This window comes from Tenrec ecaudatus, chromosome 1 (assembly GCF_050624435.1).
Source record: "Tenrec ecaudatus isolate mTenEca1 chromosome 1, mTenEca1.hap1, whole genome shotgun sequence".
In the NCBI taxonomy this organism is placed as follows: domain Eukaryota; kingdom Metazoa; phylum Chordata; class Mammalia; order Afrosoricida; family Tenrecidae; genus Tenrec; species Tenrec ecaudatus.
The window spans coordinates 298,759,112-298,779,466 of NC_134530.1; the positions used below are offsets into that span (position 1 = coordinate 298,759,112).

The 20,355-nt window shown below is 44.8% G+C and overlaps 1 protein-coding gene across 4 annotated transcripts in view; it reads left to right on the forward strand.

Moving 5' to 3' along the window:
- ATXN1 (ataxin 1) overlaps positions 1-20,355 on the forward strand; it is a 477,765-nt gene that overhangs the window by 70,815 nt on the left and 386,595 nt on the right. The gene's annotated exons all lie outside the window — the stretch shown is intronic.

Below are 20,355 nucleotides of genomic sequence, written 5' to 3' on the forward strand. Positions count from 1 at the left end.
AGTGTCAGAGCAGAACGCGCTGTCGCATCTCAATGGCGGATCTTTCAGAAGTGGCTCCTCAGGCCTTTCTTCCAAGGCACCTCTGTTAGCAGCTAGTTATTTTTATTACTGGGATTATTTTTTTAAGTGAGTCTGCTTTGAAAACGAAGGAGTTATGTCAACCTCAATGTTCTGCCACTCCTCAAAGAGCAACAAGAACAACAAAGACCTCCGTGTGCTAAACAAATGCTATTGTGCAATGGGGACCGTGTCTGTGTACCTACAGTGAACAGTTTTGCATGAATCCAGTAGGCCATGGGCTAGCTATAATGCAATTAAAAAAAAGGAGTTTATTTAAGAAAAGCCTTGAAACCTAGGATTGATAAACCTATAGAGACATCAAGTAGAATAAGGGTTTTAGAGTTGGGCGGGTCGGGGTGGGGGGAAGGGCATATAAAAGGGAGCTGATCTCAAGAAGGAAGAGAATGTTTTCAAACTGATTGTAGCAGCAATTGTACTCTACTACTCGAGGTGATGGAACTATGGAACAATATGATATCTGTATTAGCTCCCAATAAATTGGTTTGGGGGCAAAAAGAATTTAAGGAAAGAAAAGCTCCAATGAATGTAAGCTGTAGCATTAGTACCTATTAGTTGGGGGCTAAGAGTGAACCTGCGAGAGAAACCATGTTTCAGTCTTTCCAGCATGGTAACCCAGTGAGGTTCATCTTAAAGTAGAGGTACTATTGGTAGGGTGTATGTTCAGAGCTTAAGGTCCTTTTGGTGTTGCTCAAAATGGATTCGAGTCAGTTTGCAATGCACAAGGGGTAGTGGGTCTGGCTGTCACACGTTGTTAACGCGTTTGTTTTTTCCTCTTCCTGTTACTCTATAGAATTGTCTCCAATCCATACCGTTGCAAAGGGGTCCGTGTGAGGCAGTAGGTTAAGCATTTAGTGGCTAACAGAAAACTCGGGGTTTGAACCTACCAACTTGCTCCTCGGGAGACAGGTGTGGCAGTTGGAGTCTGTAAGGATCATAGAGCTAAGGGGTCCTATTGGGTCACTCACTAAGTCAATGAGAATCGACTCCAGGACAGTGGGCTTTGGGACTTTTAGGAGAGTGTAGTGGATGTTGGTGGGCCCGTGGTGAGTGAAAGGTGTCTCCAGGGGGTGCAATGATTCCCGCTCTGCGTCATGTGTCTCGTGAGGTTTCTCTTCCTAGTGGCTGGGCCTGAGGGGGTGGTGTGCTTGTCGATTGGCGAGAACACTGTCTGTGCTCTACTGACGATCAGGACTTGGGTCTTCATCTGTATCCAGCATGATGAAGCGATTTGTTTCACTTTGTTGAAGCCTGTTGCTCGTGGTTCCAAAACCAAACCAAAGTCACTCAAATCATTGAGTTGAGTCCAACTCACAGGAGACCTACAGAACAGAGACGAACTTCCCTGGGGGTTTCTGAGACTGTGACTCTTGATCGGAGTAGAAAGCCTCGTCTTTCTCCCCCGGGCAGCTGGTGGTTTCAAACTCCTGGCCTTGCAGTCAGCAGCCCAGCAGGTAACCACTACTCCATTGGGGATCTCACCGTTAAAAATGGCTGGAAGGAAGAAACGGTTAGTCATTTTGAGAAGGCAAGTCGGTCATTTAGCTAGAGCGCGGCACACAATGGGCAAACTAAAATCATTTGGGGATTAAACCCTGTGAGAGATTTCCGGGGAGGAGAAACAGCTTTGGAGAAAAAGCAAAGATACAACACATTGAGGAAATAAGTCTAACATTGGATTGGACTCTCCCGAGATGTCACTTGAAAGTAGTGAAGAACACTCTGGAGCTTTTAGTAGAGAAAATGAGTGGAAGAGGAGCTGCGAGCGAACGCAGAAGCAGCTGTGCTCTGAATAGCACCTGAGAGACTGGGACTTGGCAGGGATGTGGACGCCTGAGAAGGGTCTTAGAGCAGTCCACGGGTGAAACAGTAAAGAGCCAGATTGTTAAAAGCAGAGGTCTAGTGGCAACACATTTTCTGTATTTCATTTTTATGTCCCTAATATTTCATAATATACTAATATAATATGCTGAGGAAACACTATCGGACAGTTTAATCTTGTCCAATAGGGAATATATATATATGCTAAAGTAAAGTGTACTCTGTCTGAGGACAAGTAAAAAAGTACTGCTTCCAGGACTCCATCTCCTACACGCAAAGGCTTATTACAAGCCAACTATGTTTAAACATGTCCCTGTCATAAGTGTTCTAGAGCCTACCCATTGAGCTGCTGACCACAAGGTTTGAAACCACCAGCAGCTCTGAAGGAGAAAGAGTTACAGTCTTGGAAACCCAAGGAGCAGATCTCCCCTGTCCTATAGGGTCGACATCCGTCAGAATGGACTTGATGGCGGTGAGTTTTGTTTGTCTGTTTAGTCTGTGATTGGTGGATGACTGCAGACAAGTTCTCTCAGTAAAACAATTGACTTCATCGCAGTTTCACTCACTGCCATGGAATGCATTCTGAGTCAGAGCGGCCTTCTAGGGCAGGGTAGAACTGCCCCTGTGGGGTTTTGAGCCTGTCACTCTTTACAGGAGTAGAAAGCCTTCTCTTTCTCCTGATCCAGCTGCTGGTGGTTTCAAACAGCGGACCCTGTGGTTAGCAGTTTAATGTGAACCACTATGCCACCAGATCTCTTCTTTGTCTCATTAAGATGCTTAAAAGAAAAAAAAAGTGATGCTTTTTGTACGATGAGGGAGTCCTGGTGGTGTTCTCCAGTAAGCATTGGACTGCAAATCTCAAGGTCCCAGGTTCAAACCCACCAGTCGACCCTCAAGGGAAAGCTGAGGGTATCTGCTCCTGTGAAAATGTGTGCCCTAGGAGACCCTGCATAGGGTCTCTAGAAGTTGGAATCATATGAATGGCAGTTTGTGTTCCATGGAAAAATAGTTTTCAGGTCAGGGGTCATATTGTTTTTTTAAACAGAACTCAAGTGGCTATCTTACCAAATTATTGAACCTTCGCGACCAACCTCTGGGAATGCTGCCCTCCGTAGAACAGCAGCTTTTCGATGGAACACGCATTCCGAGAAAGGACAGTTCATGAAGAAACTGTGACTGAAGGAAAGAAGTGGGTGGAAGAAGATCCTAGAATGACCCTTGAGGTGTTAGGGTCCGACAGGGTTAGGGGTTTCCAGTCGAAGGGAACCGCTTGGCTGTAGCGGTTAGGGATCAATTAGGTGTAAACATGTTGCACAAAGACCAGCCGACTCAAACAGCTGATCTTTCTCCTTGTTTTCTAAGCAGGATTGAAGCTGATGAAGAGCTTATGAAATGAGTCATAACCAGAGATGGATCTTGGATTTATTAAAAAAAAAAATCCAGAAACCAGGGTTCGATTAAAAAACAGTGGCTTCTGCAGGGACCAGCTCAAGGCAGAGAGGTCAGCTTGGCAGGTTGTGTTGACTAGTTTTAGGAATTCCAAAGTGGTGATCTTGAGAGTGTTCTTGGCAATATAAGACCATCACAGGGTCTTCTCAGGAAGATGTTTTTAAAATAACAGAAACCTGTTTAGAAAAAGGCCAGGAAAGCTATGCCTAATATTTTTTCCCCATCCCAACAGTGCTTATGTCTTGCAGGCTAGCTAGATTGTCATCTGAGAATTTCACTGGGAAACCTTACACCATCTACCTTAGAGCCCGGATATTGCTCCTTCAGGCATATAGCATATATATTTTTTTTTTTCCAAACTCATAAGACCATTCAAAGAAACACAAGTTGAGTCCCTTGAGGATAAGCAAACTGTCATATTGATGTGGTATAAAATTAAAGAGCACAGAATCCTACTGGTAGGGTTAGAGAGATAGAAACATCTCTCCTGCCCCCTATACACACATGCACATACACATATACATATATAACCACATATACATACACACAGACACACAGACACATACACTCACATGCATACACATATACACACATAACCATGTACACATGCACACACACACATAGACACATACACTCTCACATATACACACATGGCACATACACACATATACACATATACATAGACACGCATAAACATATACACATATACACATACATACACTCACACGTATACACAAATACACATACACAATACACACAGACATACACATGCACCGATGTGAACACACATATACACACATATTCATATACACACATACATACACATCAGATACACACACACTGACACTCCTACACGTATCTATACAAACATACACACATACACACGCCCACACACAATCCGGGGACTTCTTAGGGAAGTCAATGGGTTACCACAAGTCGGGCTCAGCACACAGTAAGGATGCGGTCATTGGTCTCCTCAGCCAGCAGCCAGGTCTCCCACCACTTCTCAGCTTCCCAGTCACATGGTCCTTTGGCCTTTGCCTCTGTGGGCCAGGAAGCCAGCCTGCCTGTCAGTCTGTCCCTGAGTCCCATAGTCTCGGGACAGAAAAAGAGAAAACATAACAAAACAACACCCACAAGCAAAAACAACTAAACAAACCCTAAACTCACCGTGGAGTCAATATGAGGAGAAGGTAATGGCCCCCACCCATGGTCTGTCTCTGCGCTGCCCCCTGAGTCTGTAGGAGTGCCCAGTCTTGAACCTCTGGCTGGACGGGAACTATGGTAAGGGAATACCTGTGCGTTTCGATAGTTTGTTAAACACAGGTGCCCGTGACTTTGTAGAAGTGCCTTTCCCCTCCACATATATGTGTGTCTATTGAAGTCAACTTCAAAAGAAAATACATTAGCAGGCGGATCTGGCTCAGTCCTACCCGACACCCTTGTTTCATTTTCAAACGGAGATGCCGGCATTACTTAAATGACAGCATGGGGTCTTGCAGGAGGATTACACAAACCTTTCCTAGCGTTTCCTGAAAATGTTTACTGATGAAACCTTCTATCCATGTAGCACCGCTACAAGGACAACCAAATCTGTGTGGGAAGAAGTATGGCCAGAGCAAGGGTGGCAAGATTTCGTCTTACAGACTTGGGGCCTGTTGTCAGGCGAGAGCAGTCTCTGGAGAAGGACATCATGTTTGGTACAGTGGAGGAGCAGCGGAAAAGAGGCAGGTCCTTCAGGACGTGGATGGACACAGTGACTGCATCAGTAGGCTCAAGCACAGGAATAGTTGTGAGGATGGCGTACGACTAGGCAGCGTTTCGTTCTGTTGTACACAGGGGCGCTATGGGCCTGAATGTCACCTAATAGCGTGTAGCACTGATCGCTAAGAGAGAAAGAAGAATCTAGAAGGCATTGCACTGAAGATGTCATGGGTGAACGCAGCTGCTAACTAGTAGGTTGGAGGGGTAATCCCTCTGAGAGGTTCCTGGTGAGTTACTTTGAACCATGTCCCTTGAAGCCCCTACCAAGCACACTGTTACTCTCACACACGTTGGGTTGGCCCGACTTAGTCACCTTGAAATGGTTAAAGACCTCCTTCTAGGGCCCCAAAGACCTTTCTTCTTGGAAATTAGAAGGGAAGAAATCCTTTTCTCCTGGGCCAGATCCCTCTCTGTGTACTTAAACCTCGAGACTTGATGGTGGCAGGACCTTTCTGGGACCCGTAAGTCAGAAAATCAATACCTTCCTTTGCTTCTCTGCACACTCCACCCCCTGCCAGTGAGTTACTTCTGACTTATTTGCGATGCCAGGTGGGGTGTCCGAGGCTATTCATCTGATAGGAGCAGATGGCCTGTCAGTGGATGATGGGTTTGGAAGGCCTACCTGGCAATTCGTCATCCAGTGCTCCAAGGGCTGCTTTCCTCCCTACACAGAGAATGCAAATCCGCAGGGCAAGGGAGTGCCTCCCTGCTTGTGCTTCCTTCCTTCCTTCCCTAGAACTGATGTAAGATGTCATTTGGGATATACTGCCTTCAGGTAGTAAATTCGCTCAGAAGATTTAATGCCTCACGTGCTGAATGGAAAACAAGAGTCAACATTCTCAGATAGAAAGCAATGTAACGTCTGTTACATTTGAGTCCTCTAGGATGGAAAAGGACCGGGCAGCTTTGGTTTTATAAGGTCGCTATGGGTTGGAACCAATTGGATAGCACCCAACGACCACACCAGCAACAACAACCACTAAGCCCATTGCCATAGCGTGGGTTCTGACTCAGAGCAACCCTATAATATGGAGTGAAATGCACATGCTCCTTAGGGTTCCGAGACTAAAATGTTTCAGGAGCAGACAGCTTCATCTTTCTCCTTAGGAGCAGCAGGTGGGTTTGAACTGGTGAATGTCATTCATAAACAAGTGAACATCTTCCCCCTTGATGACTTCTTACCATTTCCTTGGTTGCTCTACAGACACAGTCGATTCCCGAGGCTGCAGGAGCCTGTCATTCGTCTTGAAGCTGCAACTTCTGTCATACCCACTTTCTGTGGTTCTCATGTCTTATAGCTCCTTTTAGCTGCCAGTGTCTTATCAGTGATAAACTTAAAGGAAACTAGATAATACGAGGGGACTTCACAAAGTGCGTGGGAAAATGCCTTTATCTTTTAATTCTGTTTTTTCAAGAATTATCTCAAGTCCTTGGGTAGAGGTTAGGAAATTGGCCAATGACTTTATACTTTAATTCTGACCCTTTACTTTCCCCACCAACCCATTTTACCCCAGGGCTCTATCAACCATGTTCTAAGTGGCCAAGGCTCTGAGCTTCCAGAACTGCCTGAGAGAGTTAAGGTTTATTGTGCCAGACTGGCCAATAAACACATGTGGGATTAATTGAAGGGTGGAGAGAGAAATGGCTCTGTGAGCCTCCCCTTTCAAGTTCTCAGGTCTCTTGCTTTGTGATGGTCGGACCAGGGTGCAGCTGCCTTAGCCAGTTCCCTGCTTCAGCTGGCAAGGCTGACTTCCTGCAAGACATCCCTGAGGAGAAGCCACATGGACCTATCCCGATCCAGCCCTGGGTGCTGGAGCAGCCACGTGGAGAACCCTGCTAGCGCTGAGATGCTTACACGCTCACTGATTTGGCTTTCCTCCTGCAGTCGGCATCATTGGATGCGTTTTGTGAGATTGAGGAGGACTTCGTAGATCTGTGTCGAACATATGGGCTTCGGGGCTTAGACAGCACTGGGTTGGGATGCTTTCTGAATGTACACTTACCCTTTATATAAAACTCTATCTTATACATATGAGTTTCTATGGCTACGGACATTTATAGAGAAAGTCAGAGCTGTTGTTATGTATTATGTGTGTGTGTATTAGTACTGCCCAAATGGACATTGGATTCTTTTTAGAAACAGAAAGGACTCTATCATTAAACCATTCACCAGATTTGACCTGAAAGCACTCTTAAAGGACAACAAATAGACCTTGAACTATTTATAAGCTTGTCTTTTTTTCCTGTCGTTGCCTTGTTGTTGTAGCTATTGTTTTATTTTCTATTGTTGCTTTATTGTGCTCAGTCTTGTGTTTGTGCATATTGTTGTCACTGCATAGCTATCTGGATGTGATAGGTGGGATAAACAAGCTGGAAGAGAGAACAATGGGATAACAGTTACAGGGGGACATGGGATTGGGGGAGGCTGGGGAAAGGAAGTGGGTGTTAACAAACCCGGGGACAAGGGAACAACAAGTGAGTGAAAATCAGTTGCAGGGAGGGTGTAGGAGGTCTGGTAGGGCTTGATCAAGGGCATTGTAAGCAAGAGGAATTCCTGAAACCCAAGTGAAGGCTGAATATGATAGTGGGACAAGTGGAAAGGAAAAAGAAATAGAGGAAAGAACTAGGAGGCAAAGGGAATTTATATAGATCTAAATAAAGGCATGTACATATGTAAATATATTTATATACTATTATGGGGAAATAGATCTATGTACATATACTTATAGGTTTAGTATTAAGGAAGCAGATGGACATTGGACTTCTACTCAAGTACTCCTCAACACACAAACACTTTGTTCTAATAATCCAGCATTATGAGATCCTCACCTTCCTGAAGCTATTGCTGAAGACAAAGCGGTGCATAAGCAAATGTTGTGAAGAAAGCTGATGGTGCCCGGCTAGCAAAAGCTATAGCAACTGATGTCTTAAAGGCTCGAAGATAAATAAGTGACCATCTAGCTGAGAAACAACAAAGTTCACATGGAAGAAGCATGCCAGCCTGTGTGATCATGAGGTGTCCATGGGATCAGATATCAGACATCAAATACCCAGAGCAAAAAAATCATAATGTGAATGAGGGGAGGGGGTGTGCAGAGTGGTGGTGCAAAGCCAATCAGTAAGCAATTGGACATCCCCTTACAGAAGGGTCATGGGGAGAAGACTGGCCAGTCAGCGTGCAGTATAGCACCAATGAAATATACAGCTTTCCTCTGGTTCTTTAATGCTTCCTCCCCCACCCCTCATACTATCATGACCCTCATTCTACCTTACAAATTTGGCTAGATCATAACATGTACATGGGTACAGATAAGAGCTGGAATCACAGGGAATACAGGACAGATAAACTCCTCGGGACCAATATTGAGAGCAGCCATACCAGGAGGGGAAGGGGAAGGTGAGGGGAGAAAGGGGGAACTGATCACAATGGCCTACCTATAACCCCTTCCCAGGGGGATAGACAACAGACAAAGGGTATAAAGAGAGACATCAGACAGTACAAGACATGAAAAAATAATAATTTCTAAATTATCAAGGGTTCATGAGGGAGGGGTAGGAAGGGTTAAAAAAATTAGAAGCTGATTCCAAGGGCTCAAGTAGAAAGAAAATGCTTTGAAAACAATGATGGCAGCAAATGTGTTTGCGACAATGGATGTATGTATGGATTAGGATAAGAGTTGTATGAGCCCCTAGTAAAATGATTTTTAAAAAACATTCACCATTTAAAACCTTTCTTTCTGTTTTTAACAACTGCTTAAGTAGTGTGTAGGAAGTGCTTAGCACAGTGAGGAGGAAAGGGGAACTCGTTAGGTACAGACCAGAGTCGCAGGGCGCTTGTTCAAACCCACTGGATGAAGAGTTTTTCCATATGCACGCCTGTCCAGTCATTGAGTCCATCCTGACGCATGAGGACCCTAGGGGTATCAGAGTAGAGTTTCCAATGGCAGAGCTTTCTGATGTGGATCTCCAGGCTGTAGGTAGGAGATTGATAAGCTGTGATTTGGAGTTATCTGTGGCATTTCTTTCTTATGGAAGCAGAAGGGAGGTGGTAACGGCATAGTTCAGGTTGGCTTTTAGCCTATTCTTTAGATGAGGGAGGATGGGCTGTGGTATTTTTATGCACTCACTAAAATGACTCTTCTTGGTTCTTAAGACCAGTAAGATGACCAAAATACACTACTCATGAGTCAGTTCCCTCTCATGGAGACCCCACAGGACAGAGCAGATCTGGTCTATTGGGTTTCCAAGGCTGTACATCTCTATGGAAACCAACTTGCCGCATCTTTCCTTTTAGAAGTGGCTTGTGGGTTTGAACAGCTGTCTTTGATGTTAGCAGTCCAGTACTTAACTTACTGTGACATCAGACTCCTTAGTCAGAATGCAGACGGATGAATTTTACCTTTTTAAAAATTTTTCCCTGAGAAAAGTGTTTTCCCCTGAAGTAGAAGTAGTGATTTCTAAATGGATCTCTTCTGGAAAGATTATAAGCCTGATCATTGCATCTCAAACTAGATTTCTCCTAGAAACATCAAATGTTCTAGGTAGGTTCCAAGAAAGCCCACCAGTCCCATAAGACCCTAGGGCTACAATCATCTTAGTTTCCATGGACCCAGGATGGCCAAGAACCCCTTGGGCCGTGGTGGTTTGTAGAGGAAGAGTGAATAAAAGCTAGTTAAGTGCCTTATGGGAACCGATAGATAGCATTGACTCAAATGTTCCCAGGGTCAGAACCAAGGACAGGAAGGAAGTTACCTGTAAGGAGAGTGAAAAGCCACTTGAAGAAGAGTGTTCTAACAATCAAAACCATCTAAAAACAGAACAGGCAGCCAATGGCTGTGCTAGTGACAGCCTGGTTGCGTGAGCTGTTCATGCACAGGCGGAGAGAAACGCCTCGTCAGCAGTACTCCCAGGATGACCTGTCTGTGGGATGCAGAGAACAAAACCAAACCTGTTTCAGCCAAGACCAGTCCAGCCCTGGGTGATCCCATGTACAGCACAGCTGTTCCATTGGGATTTCTTCACTGTGATCTTTATGGAAGCCGAGTTTTTTCTCCCAATGCACCACCAACCACCAACCTTTAGGTGAGTCGTGAAGTGTACCCTGTGGGGTCTTGGTGTACTACAGCCCCCTAACACCAAACTCATTGCCATCAAGTAGATTCTGACTCACCGTGTTCCTGTAGCACAGAGTAGAACCATCCTTGGGAGCCTCCGAGGCTGCCAATCCTTACAGGAACAGAAAACGTCAGCTTTCCTCTCTTGGACTGGTCAGTAGGTTCGAACTGCTGACCTTGTGGTTAGTGGCCTAACTCATAACCTGCTGCGCCATCAGGGCCTCTTCTGTTCTAGATAGAGATGAAAAGGAACGACCCAGCCTTCCCTTTCTAACACTGAAATGTCACCATTCGAATTCAGTTTGTTTCCCCGTTGTAAAGTAGAAAAGACAATATAACATTGAAAAACGTTCAGCAAACAGACACGGCTACCCTTTCACAACCGTAATACTGTGTGGCTTTTTGTTTTATTTGTTCTCTTCCTCATTGATATACACATAATCTCCTAACAACAAGGGATGGGGCTTAATGAACCAACCCACAAAATATTTCCCTCCAAGTAGGGCAGCATTCCCTGTGCCTTGCCCGATTGATGTGATTCTACACAATCGCACAATAAGATATTTAATGGTATGGCTCTAGTAGTCCTTGTGCAAAGGTTTAAGTGCATTGCTGGCTGAACAAAATCATATTTGAAACACAGAGGAAACGATTCAGATTTCTTAATAGCTAAACATGTTCCCTCCACTATTTGTTCCATTACTAGCCCTTGAAGATGATGGAAAGCACACTTTAAAAAAAATTATAATTAGTGCACGGGGCTTTTCTGGGTTCCCCACTGACGGGGATTTGACTGTTAGAAGAACACTCTTTGTAGGGGTGTGATTTGGGGGCTGATGTAGTCAGGAGATTCTCCCCCCCCCCCCCTCGCCAACACACACACCTCCATTTTTCAGAGAGCCTGTGACTCACTCCGTGTTCTCAAAGAATTTGAGTATAATTAAATACTCTTCATAATAAACGAGGCTGAACCTAATTCTGTCTTTTCCCAAAGGCACTTCAGAGTCCTGGAGTACTTTAAGGCCACGGAAAACATCAATGACCTTCTCCCAGAGGGTGTGCTCAAGGAGGTCGTTGATGAAGTTCCATTTGATTGAGTCCTGGGTGGCCCAACATTCATTCTACTGCGGTAGTACCCTCTGTGTTGAGATGCCAGGACTGGCACTTCATGCTAAGTCTCCAGGCAGAGAGCCTTTATGACTGCTTTGATTTTGAGAAGCTAAACGCTGATGATAAAAATTCACGCATATACTTTATGGATCCCACTATGGTGTTGTTTCAGTGGTAGAATTCTTGCTTTCCACCTGGGAGAGTGAGGGCTTGATTCAAGGGCAGCCCCTTCCTGTCTGTCAGTGGACGCTGTGTGCTGCTCTAAATAAAGCCAAACAGGTTTCATGGATGTGTCTGGACTAAGATGGCTGAGGAAGAGGGGCCTGGTGATTGACTTCCAAAAAATCAGCCAGAGAGAGTGGATAGCACCAACTCAGCGGATTGTAAGCAATGGCAGGGATGATGTGGGCCAAGGGAACTTCTCTAGTCCGACGCCTTGGCTGCTGAGAGCAACAATATTGTGTCGACATGCACTATCTCACATGCCTTGCTTTATCTGTTCCTTCTCACAGTCCTGGGAAGGAAGCAGGGCAAGTGGTCTCTAATTTTTACAGATGAGGAAATGGAGCTCAGAAAGCTAAGTGACTCGCCCAAGATCACACAGGAAACATATAGCCAACCTCACTTGACTCCAAATTCAATGTTCCTTTTAAGTATCCCAATGGATATGAAACCTGTGCGCACAGTAACACCCTTGAGGGCTTGCTCCAAGCTTTTAGAGACGAGGAAGCCTAGAGATGTAGGCACAGGGAGGTTAGTCATGTGGGCAGTGAGCGGCAGAGCTGAATTTGAACCCAGGACTCATGGCTCTTAACATGATATAACCAGATTATTCAGTGTATGAATATGCCCATGCTACATAGGTCTAGAAGGAAATACAGATATATTCCCACCCATGAAGATCTCAGTCCAGCTGTCAGAGTTGGGGTCATTCTGACAGGTTTTGAGCCTAGATCTGCCCATCTGAGACACTGGCCATCTTACTCAGCTTCTGATCCCCAGTTTCCTCATCTCTACAAGCAAATATAAAATATCGAAGAAGCCCTGGTGGTTCTGTCAGAGAAGCATTGACTTGCTGTTCGAAAGGTTGGTAGTTCAAATGCACCAGCCACTCCAAGGGAGAGAGATGAGATATGCAGATATGCTCTTGCAAAGATTCACAGCCTCAGAAAACCCAGTAAAGGGTCTCTGTGAATCAGAATGAACCCCAGGGATGTGGGGTTGACTTCGGTTCCATGTCCTTTTAAGAATAAGATGACATACATGTAAAGAACCTGACACATATTTACTTCATCTTATTGCTGGGAGGTGCTATCTTGTTAGATCTAATCCCTAGTGGCCACAGAACCAAACACTGCCCAGTCCTGTGCCGTTCGCAGAATTGCTGCTATGTTTGAATCATCTGTTGCAGGCACCATGTCAATCTATCTGTCTTGTGGAGGGCCTTCCTCATTTTTGCTACCTTTCTCCTTTACCCAGCATGATATCCTTCCTCAGGGGCTGGTCCCTCCAGGTAACAGGCCCAAAGTCTGGAAGATGAAGTCTTGTCATCAAGAAAGACAGATTTGTTTGTTCTTCTGGCAGTCCATGAAACTTCACCATGGACTTCACCAACGCCATAACAAACTCATCGATTTTTCTCTGGCCTGCCTTACGGATTTCCCAGCGTTTGCATGCAGATAAGGTGATTGAAAATACCATGACTTGAGTCGGGTGCAGCATAGTTCTCAAGGTGACAGCTTTTGATAAGGGGGTCTTTGCGATCCATCTGCCCAATGTGATAGGTTACTTGATTTGGGGACTACTGCTTCGCTGGGGCGTCGGGCTACTTAGTGCAAGGTTGTTGATTTAAACTCAGTAGCCACGCGGAGGGACAAAGATGAGGCATCTGTTCCCGGGATGATGTGCAGCCTCAGGAACCCCGAATAGAGCCCGAGTATGAGTTGAAACCAACTTGCTGGCAAGAGGCTGGCGTCTATGGGCACTGATTGTGGATCCGAATACAATGAAAGCCTTGACAATTTTCATCTCCCCGCCCCTCCCCCCACCATGATGTTGCATATTGGTCCAGTCGTGAGGATTTGGGTTTTAGCTAAGGTGTAAACACTTACCGATGAAGCTCAAAGACTGCAATCTTCAGGGTGGATTTTGTTTAGTCTGTCACTTTACTTTTGAGGAAGCCTGCTGCTGTTGTTGATATCATTCATTCCCCAATGATGTTAACAGCTTTCAAAGAATAAACAATTGGTATTTACTTTCCATTGTGTTAGTGTATGCGCATTAGTTGAATGTAATTGTCTTCTTGAGTATTTGAAAAACATGAGTTATTTAATTTGTTGATATTATCCCGCTCCATATTCCATTTGAGTTATAATTTTACTTCATTGGGGGGGGGCAAACAAATAAGGCATCTATGTCATTGAATCAATTCTGACCCTATAGAACTGAGAGAAACGCTCCTTTGAGTTTCAGAGGCTATGCAACTTTATGAGAGCCTCACCTCTAATCTTCCCTTCATGGGACAGCTGGTGGGTTTGAACCACCAACCTTCCAGTCAGCTTAACCACCGTGCCAGGGCTCTCTTTTTTAAATGAGAAAATTATTCTTATCTGAAGACCTCAAGTAATTACCAAACTTGGTAGTTATATAATTTACTCGGGATGGTGGCATAGCTGCTTCTAAGGTAGAAGTTTGCACTTAAAAGCACAAGAACGATTGACTTCAGTTGTGAGCAGGCCAATCACTTAGACCAGCGGTTCTCAACCTGTGGGTCACGACCCCCTTGGTGGTCAAAGGACCCTTTCACAGGGGTCACCCGATTCATAACAGTATCAAAATGACAGTGATGGAAAAACAAACAAACTACAGTGATAAAGTAGCAATGAAAATCATTTTATGATTGGGGTCACCACATGAAGAGCTGTTTAAAGGGTGGTGGCATTAGGAAGGCTGAGAACTGCTGACTTAGACTCTCTAAGACGGATTAGAAATGCACAGTGACCACTTTGATTATGTCAGTACACACAGGGCCTGGAGCATTCATCTACGTGTTCCTTACTTACCTGGTCGGAGTATTTTCTCAATGGCAATTTATTTATTCCTCTTTACCACGTTCCCATGGACACGGCGCTTCAGGCTGCAAGCTCTTAGACCTTAGCAACGATGCTAATTTAACTCATTTCCGGTGGCCATCACGTTGATTAGAACACATGGTGACCTCCTAATGTCAGGATAGAAATTGTACCCCATGGAGGATTTTCAAAGGCGCCGTGGTGGCATCGTGGGTTACTCATTGGGCTGCTAATGGCAAGGGCAGCAGTTTGAAACCACCTGCTGTTCCTTGTGGGAGAGACGAGGCTTTCTCCTCCTGTAACAAGTTACAATCCCAGAAACCCACAGGAGCCGCTCTGCTCTGCCCTACAGGGCTGCTAAGAGTCGGAATTGCGTCTCAGCATACACTCCTATCTTAACCTTTCCCCTAGCAGGTGACCGTGTTAACGGTTTACACCTTCAGGGAATCGTACTGTGTTTTGATTGCGTTTTGCTTTATTGTGCTTTGCAGATAATGCGTTGCTTACAAAATAAGGGTTGAAGCAACCCGGCGTCGAGCAAGATTGTTGATGACATTTGTGTAACAGCATGTGCGCACTCTGTGTCTCTCTGTCACATTTCGGTAACTCTCACAAAATCTCGAACTTCTCCGCCATGTGATTGCACACTTGCTAGATTACCGGACGATGCAAACATATCATTTGCATGTATTGGAAACCCAGAATTCACGTGACTTGCTTTACTACCATGTGCACTTTGTCGTGGTGTCTACCAGCAGGCTCTCACAGCCATTCAGAGATGCCTCTGGTCACAGGCGCTTCCCATTGTGAACATCTCCTAGTGGCTAGTGGGCTGTTTATTGAGCTGATAACCCACCTGCCACTCGAGGCGAACGATGAGGTCATCTGCACCTGTGCACAGGCTCAGCCTAAGAACTCCCAGGGACGTTCTGCGCTCTCCTACCAGGTGGTCCCAGGTCTGGGTTGGCTCCACAGCAGTGACTGTGCTCTGTTGTTTAGCTTGTTGTCAATAATAATAATGATCAAATCCAGTCTCTATCTTTTACTGTTCTTGTAAATGTTTGATAAATATGTTTCCATTTTCCCTTACAGAAAGGTTTATTACTGCATGCCTTTTCCTAAACTGTGTGTATTTTCTACCTGATTTTTCTTAGGTCTTAAATTCTAATATAGAATTTAAAATTATTTTTTATATTTTACCTCCAGCCCCATAATAAATTTCCACTGGACGCTCTCTGCATGGCCCACGCTCACTTGATGCATGGGACACATTATGAACAGGTGTTTCTTAAATGGACTCAGGGGGTATACTAACTAGCAGGTGGCCTGGGCCTGTTTGAGCTCAACCAGCATGACCTGTGAAGGGGGTCCCGTGGGGGAAGACCTGTGCCTTGCTGAGTTGTGAGGTTTCTCTTTAGGCACCGCTGACTCACCTGGTGTTGAGTTCAGTAACTGTGTCTGAGTGCCTCACTCTCTGTACCCTGTCTTCTCATTCTTCATGGAAGCAGTCAAAGCAGAATGATTTCCTCAGGCTCCTGAGATACTACCATTCTGTGATTCATAAGTTCCTGAAAAGTTGAGAGAGAGAGAGAGAGAGAGAGAGAGAGAGAGAGAGAGAGAGAGAGAGAGAGAGAGTGTGTGTGTGTGTGTGTGTGTGTGTATGATAAATGGAAATATATTTTCCTGTGAGTTGGTATCCTCTCCCCGGGTGTATAACTCATCATCTATGTGTTCTGGCTCTTATTCACTGCTGCGGCTCTAAGCCCATCACGAGATTAATCACCTGCAAAAAATGAGGAACTGCGAGAGCACAGCCGTAAACTGTTCAAGCGAGTTTTAGAGGTAATCCCTTAGGTGATGTGAATGAGTGTCCTCCGCAGCTGGTCTCTGTAGGCTGCGCTCAGTCAACGTGTTAATAGAACTGAGGTGAGGGTCATGTGTATTATCATCATCATCATCATCATCATCATCATCATCATCATCTCTTCACCCTCCCCCCACAGACACAAGTCATCCAATAGAATACAAACAATTCCTTCCAAAAGCACCCAGGTTCCCCAGTGGATTCCCCACTCAGGAATCCCAAAGAATTTCCTTTTTTTCTTCTCCTACTTTGCTTGACCTCTCTTGCCTGTTGTGAGTAAAAAAACCCCAGCTGAGGAAACTGACTTCCGCATTTGTCAAAAAATGTCATTGTTTACCCTAACCTCTGTCTTCTCACTCATGTCCATCTGGGATAGAGCAGCCCTGACTTTGGATGCCTCCGAGACTCCAGCCTCGCCCTGCCGGGACACCACCCGACTGGAGCTCAGCTTTAAACAGAAAGTACTGTCTTGACTTTTCTCTGCTCAGTGCCAGACAGGAAGCCCTGCTGCATGTAGGGAAGGTAGTACGCTCAGACAGACACCGGAATTTATCTTTTTTTTTTCTTTTTCCTACAAAACACCTAGAAAAAGGAGGTTTGGGTGCTTCTCAGGAATGTCGCTAGTGGGGAATCTCAAGATATTCAGCTTAATTTTACGAAGGAGTAATCGCTAATTTTGAAATGGCGTGGCTTGCTAGGTGGCCCCACTCTGTAACTGAGCAGGAGGGGAGCAGGTTGGATGCCATCTGGGATGTTCTGTGGGACGCGTACTAGTGTGGAACAGAATATATAGCCCCGCTCAGTCCTGAGCCACCCCCAGGACCAGTGGCAGGTTGGATCAGTGGGTCTTTCTTTAGTCTTAGTCCATGTTTGGCTGGAAACCTTTTCAGTATCACTGCAACCCATGTCTCTCCTCTGACAGACAGCAGGGGGTTGGGGGGGTTGACTGTGGTTCAGGAACTGAACTCAGGTCCGCTCCGTGGAAGGTGAAAACGTTAAACTGAACCATCCTCGCTCACCCAGCTCTGCACTAGGGGAGCCAGGGACTATTAACTCCACCGGTAGTCCGTCCGGTAGTCACTTCTGGAGTTCAGCTTGGATTTCTTTCATTTCTTCTTCCATTGAGCTCAGAACACGTAATTTTTTTAAAAAACTTTACTCGTACCAAGGAGCCTTGGTGGTGCTGCGGGTTAGGGACCAGGCTGCTAAGTACACCACTCATTCAGACCCACCTGCTGCTCCAAAGGGGAAAGGTAACACCATTGCTTCCTTTAAAATTTGCTGTCTCAAAACCTGGGGAGGAGATCTGCTCTGCGCTGTCCTGTTGGTAGGAGTGCCTGGAATCCGCTTGGGTCTTTACTTGGACCAAGTGTGTTTTCTTAAGTTACATGAGTGAATGGACGCTGACATGAGCTCTTTAGACGTTGCATTAGTCTAGGTTTGGTTTTTCTGTTTAAATAAAAAGGCTTTTTAAGTAAAACAGCAAAATAAGAAGTCTTATATTCATAAAAAACAATCAATATTGTTTTTCACAATTTTAATTTATTTCCCTATGGCTACTATCTGCCTACTTTCTAGTTTAGGAACCATCATGATGCAGTATGTCCCATTGCCTGCAATTTGAAAGTAAACTAGAGAGCAGTAGTAAGTTCTTTTGTTAGACTAGGTTTTCTAGAGAAACAAAACTAGTGACACTCATATATGTATAGCCTAGAACTTTATATCAAGAAATAAGTTTTTAGCAAGGATGCAGTCCAGTCTAGTCCAACTCAAGAGCAGAGGTCAGATGCTAGCTGAAGGCCCTTCAGACTCACCCAGCAGCTGGCCTGGCCTACAGAGCACAGAAGCAAAGCTGGACGTTGGGAGAGCACAGGCCAGTGGGTGCAGAGTGGCGTGGATCCAAGGTCTATAAGCAGGGGTCCTCAAAGTTTTTAAACAGGGGTCCAGTTCACTGTCCCTCAAACCAATTGGAAGGCCGGACTATAGTTTGTTTGGTTTTTTTTAAAACTATGAACAAATTCCTGTGCACACTGCACATATCTTAGTTTGAAGTAAACAAATGGGGCAAAACAGATAAATGTCCTCTGCGGGCCACATGTGGCCTGCGGGCCATAGTCTGAGAACATCTGGTCTGTAGGAATATAGCAGGGCCCGACAGCTCCCAGGGTCTTGCAGCCCACAGGGGCAATAGCCCCAGAAGCCAGACGCAGGATCTCAATCAAGCAGGAGAAAGACAAGAGGCAAGAGGGAGATCCAGTCTCCACAGTGTCTCTGCTAATTAGGCCACACCCCCAGAAGACATCATCAGGCTGTGTCCAGAGAGTGTGGCTAGACTCAGACCTTCCTATAGGTGCAGCAAATTGGAGCAGACCCAAACAGTGACAGTTCTGAACTCGCCTTCCTCTGCTCGAGGGCCCTGCATGCACTAGACTGTCACGAGTCTGCCCCACACCTTTGATAGACACATGCATGAAGATGTTAAAAGCGAACCTATCAACAGTGTACTTCCTCTGTTCCTTATATTTTGTTTGGGAAGGATCTTTGGCAGAGAACTTTGTTGTTGTTTTTTTAGTCTCCCTCTAGTTGCTATGGCAATACTCGATTTTACAGAGCTCTAGTGACCTTTACAAGTACAGAAAAAAAAAGTTAGGTATGATAAAGGCATGATAAGATCATGAGATCCATATGTGTGTCCTGAATACAGATGGGTGGATTAAATCGGTGCATCCTTGTTTTCTTTGTCTATTATTTTGAGTGTGTGTGTGTGTGTGTGTGTGTGTGTGTGTGTGAGCACCCTGGCATATGTGTATTTCCTCTTTTATCCCCGACTGCCTGGTGAAAAACGCTGATTCATAGTGCCATTGCCTTTTGTTTTCCCAAGGATATTCTCTGTCTGTTTCTGATGTCATTTTTTTCTACCACCCTGAATTTAATCTCTCTAGATTAATCTTTATTTTCTCCTCTTGTGGACACAGGCCCTTTGCTTCATTTTTCTCATAAATGTCAGGCTAGTCTCAAAGAAGTAGAAGGAATACCAGTAATTTTGTAAGGCTCCTTTTATAAAAAAAAAAAGCACTAATACTCTTGAAAGATTATGTATCACAAAACGGTGGCGATCTCAACCACTCTTAATGTGTACAATTCAGTGACAATATACAAATAGACTCATCATGTTGTACAGCCGGCACCAAGACCCATTCCCAAACGTTTTCCATCAACCAAATGGAAATCATGGGCTGCTGTGAGTATTCTTAAGAGATAGGGGTTTTATTTGGTGGGGGGAGGCAGATTTAGCATAAAATTCTAGATGTAGGCGGTTTCAAGGCTTTAAAGATTTTACTGGTAGTGTCTAGCTGGTCTTCTGGCACACCACCAAATAAATGAGACACCTAGGTGGGGGGCCTTCTTGGGTGGTTTTCTTCATCAAAGTGCAATCTTCGATTTTGAAGGGACAGATGTGTTTCAGATCTATGCAAGGAGTTGAGCCGTTGCTTTCAATGGACCTGTACTCACATCCTAGCTTGCAGAGAAGGTTGGCTTCCTGGGTGTAATTACAAGCTAATGGCCTGCTGGCTATTATTTTAGGAGTTGCGTTGACCCTGGAGTCTCTGAGCACGTGGAGTAGCACACCCTGATTATTCACAGTCAGATTGTAATTCCATCCAGGGCCTAGAGTGTCATCATAGAAACTGGATGGAATTACAGCCCCAAGCACCTTTTAGAAGGCTGCATTATTTATTGTAATTCGTTATAAAGTTTAATAGATTTGCGAATATCCTGAAGGTTGGTGGCACTTAGAGATAAACAGACTTCTGGCCGCACCGGAGGTTTCTAGTAAATATTTGTTGCGTCTGATTTTCTTCCTTAGATCCTTAGAGACATTTTTGTTCTGTTTTTTTAAAAAAAGGTCTGGAGATATTATATTTTAAATCTTTGTAGAACTTAATATGTTGCTGCCTCCCCCTAAAGATACTGTTAAAGTTTTTCTCCTTACTGTTGATGGAATAATTTGCTGCCTATATGCCTATATTACTTAATATTTTTCCGTTTTCTAGCCCAGAGTGTAATGTTGTCTATTTCAATG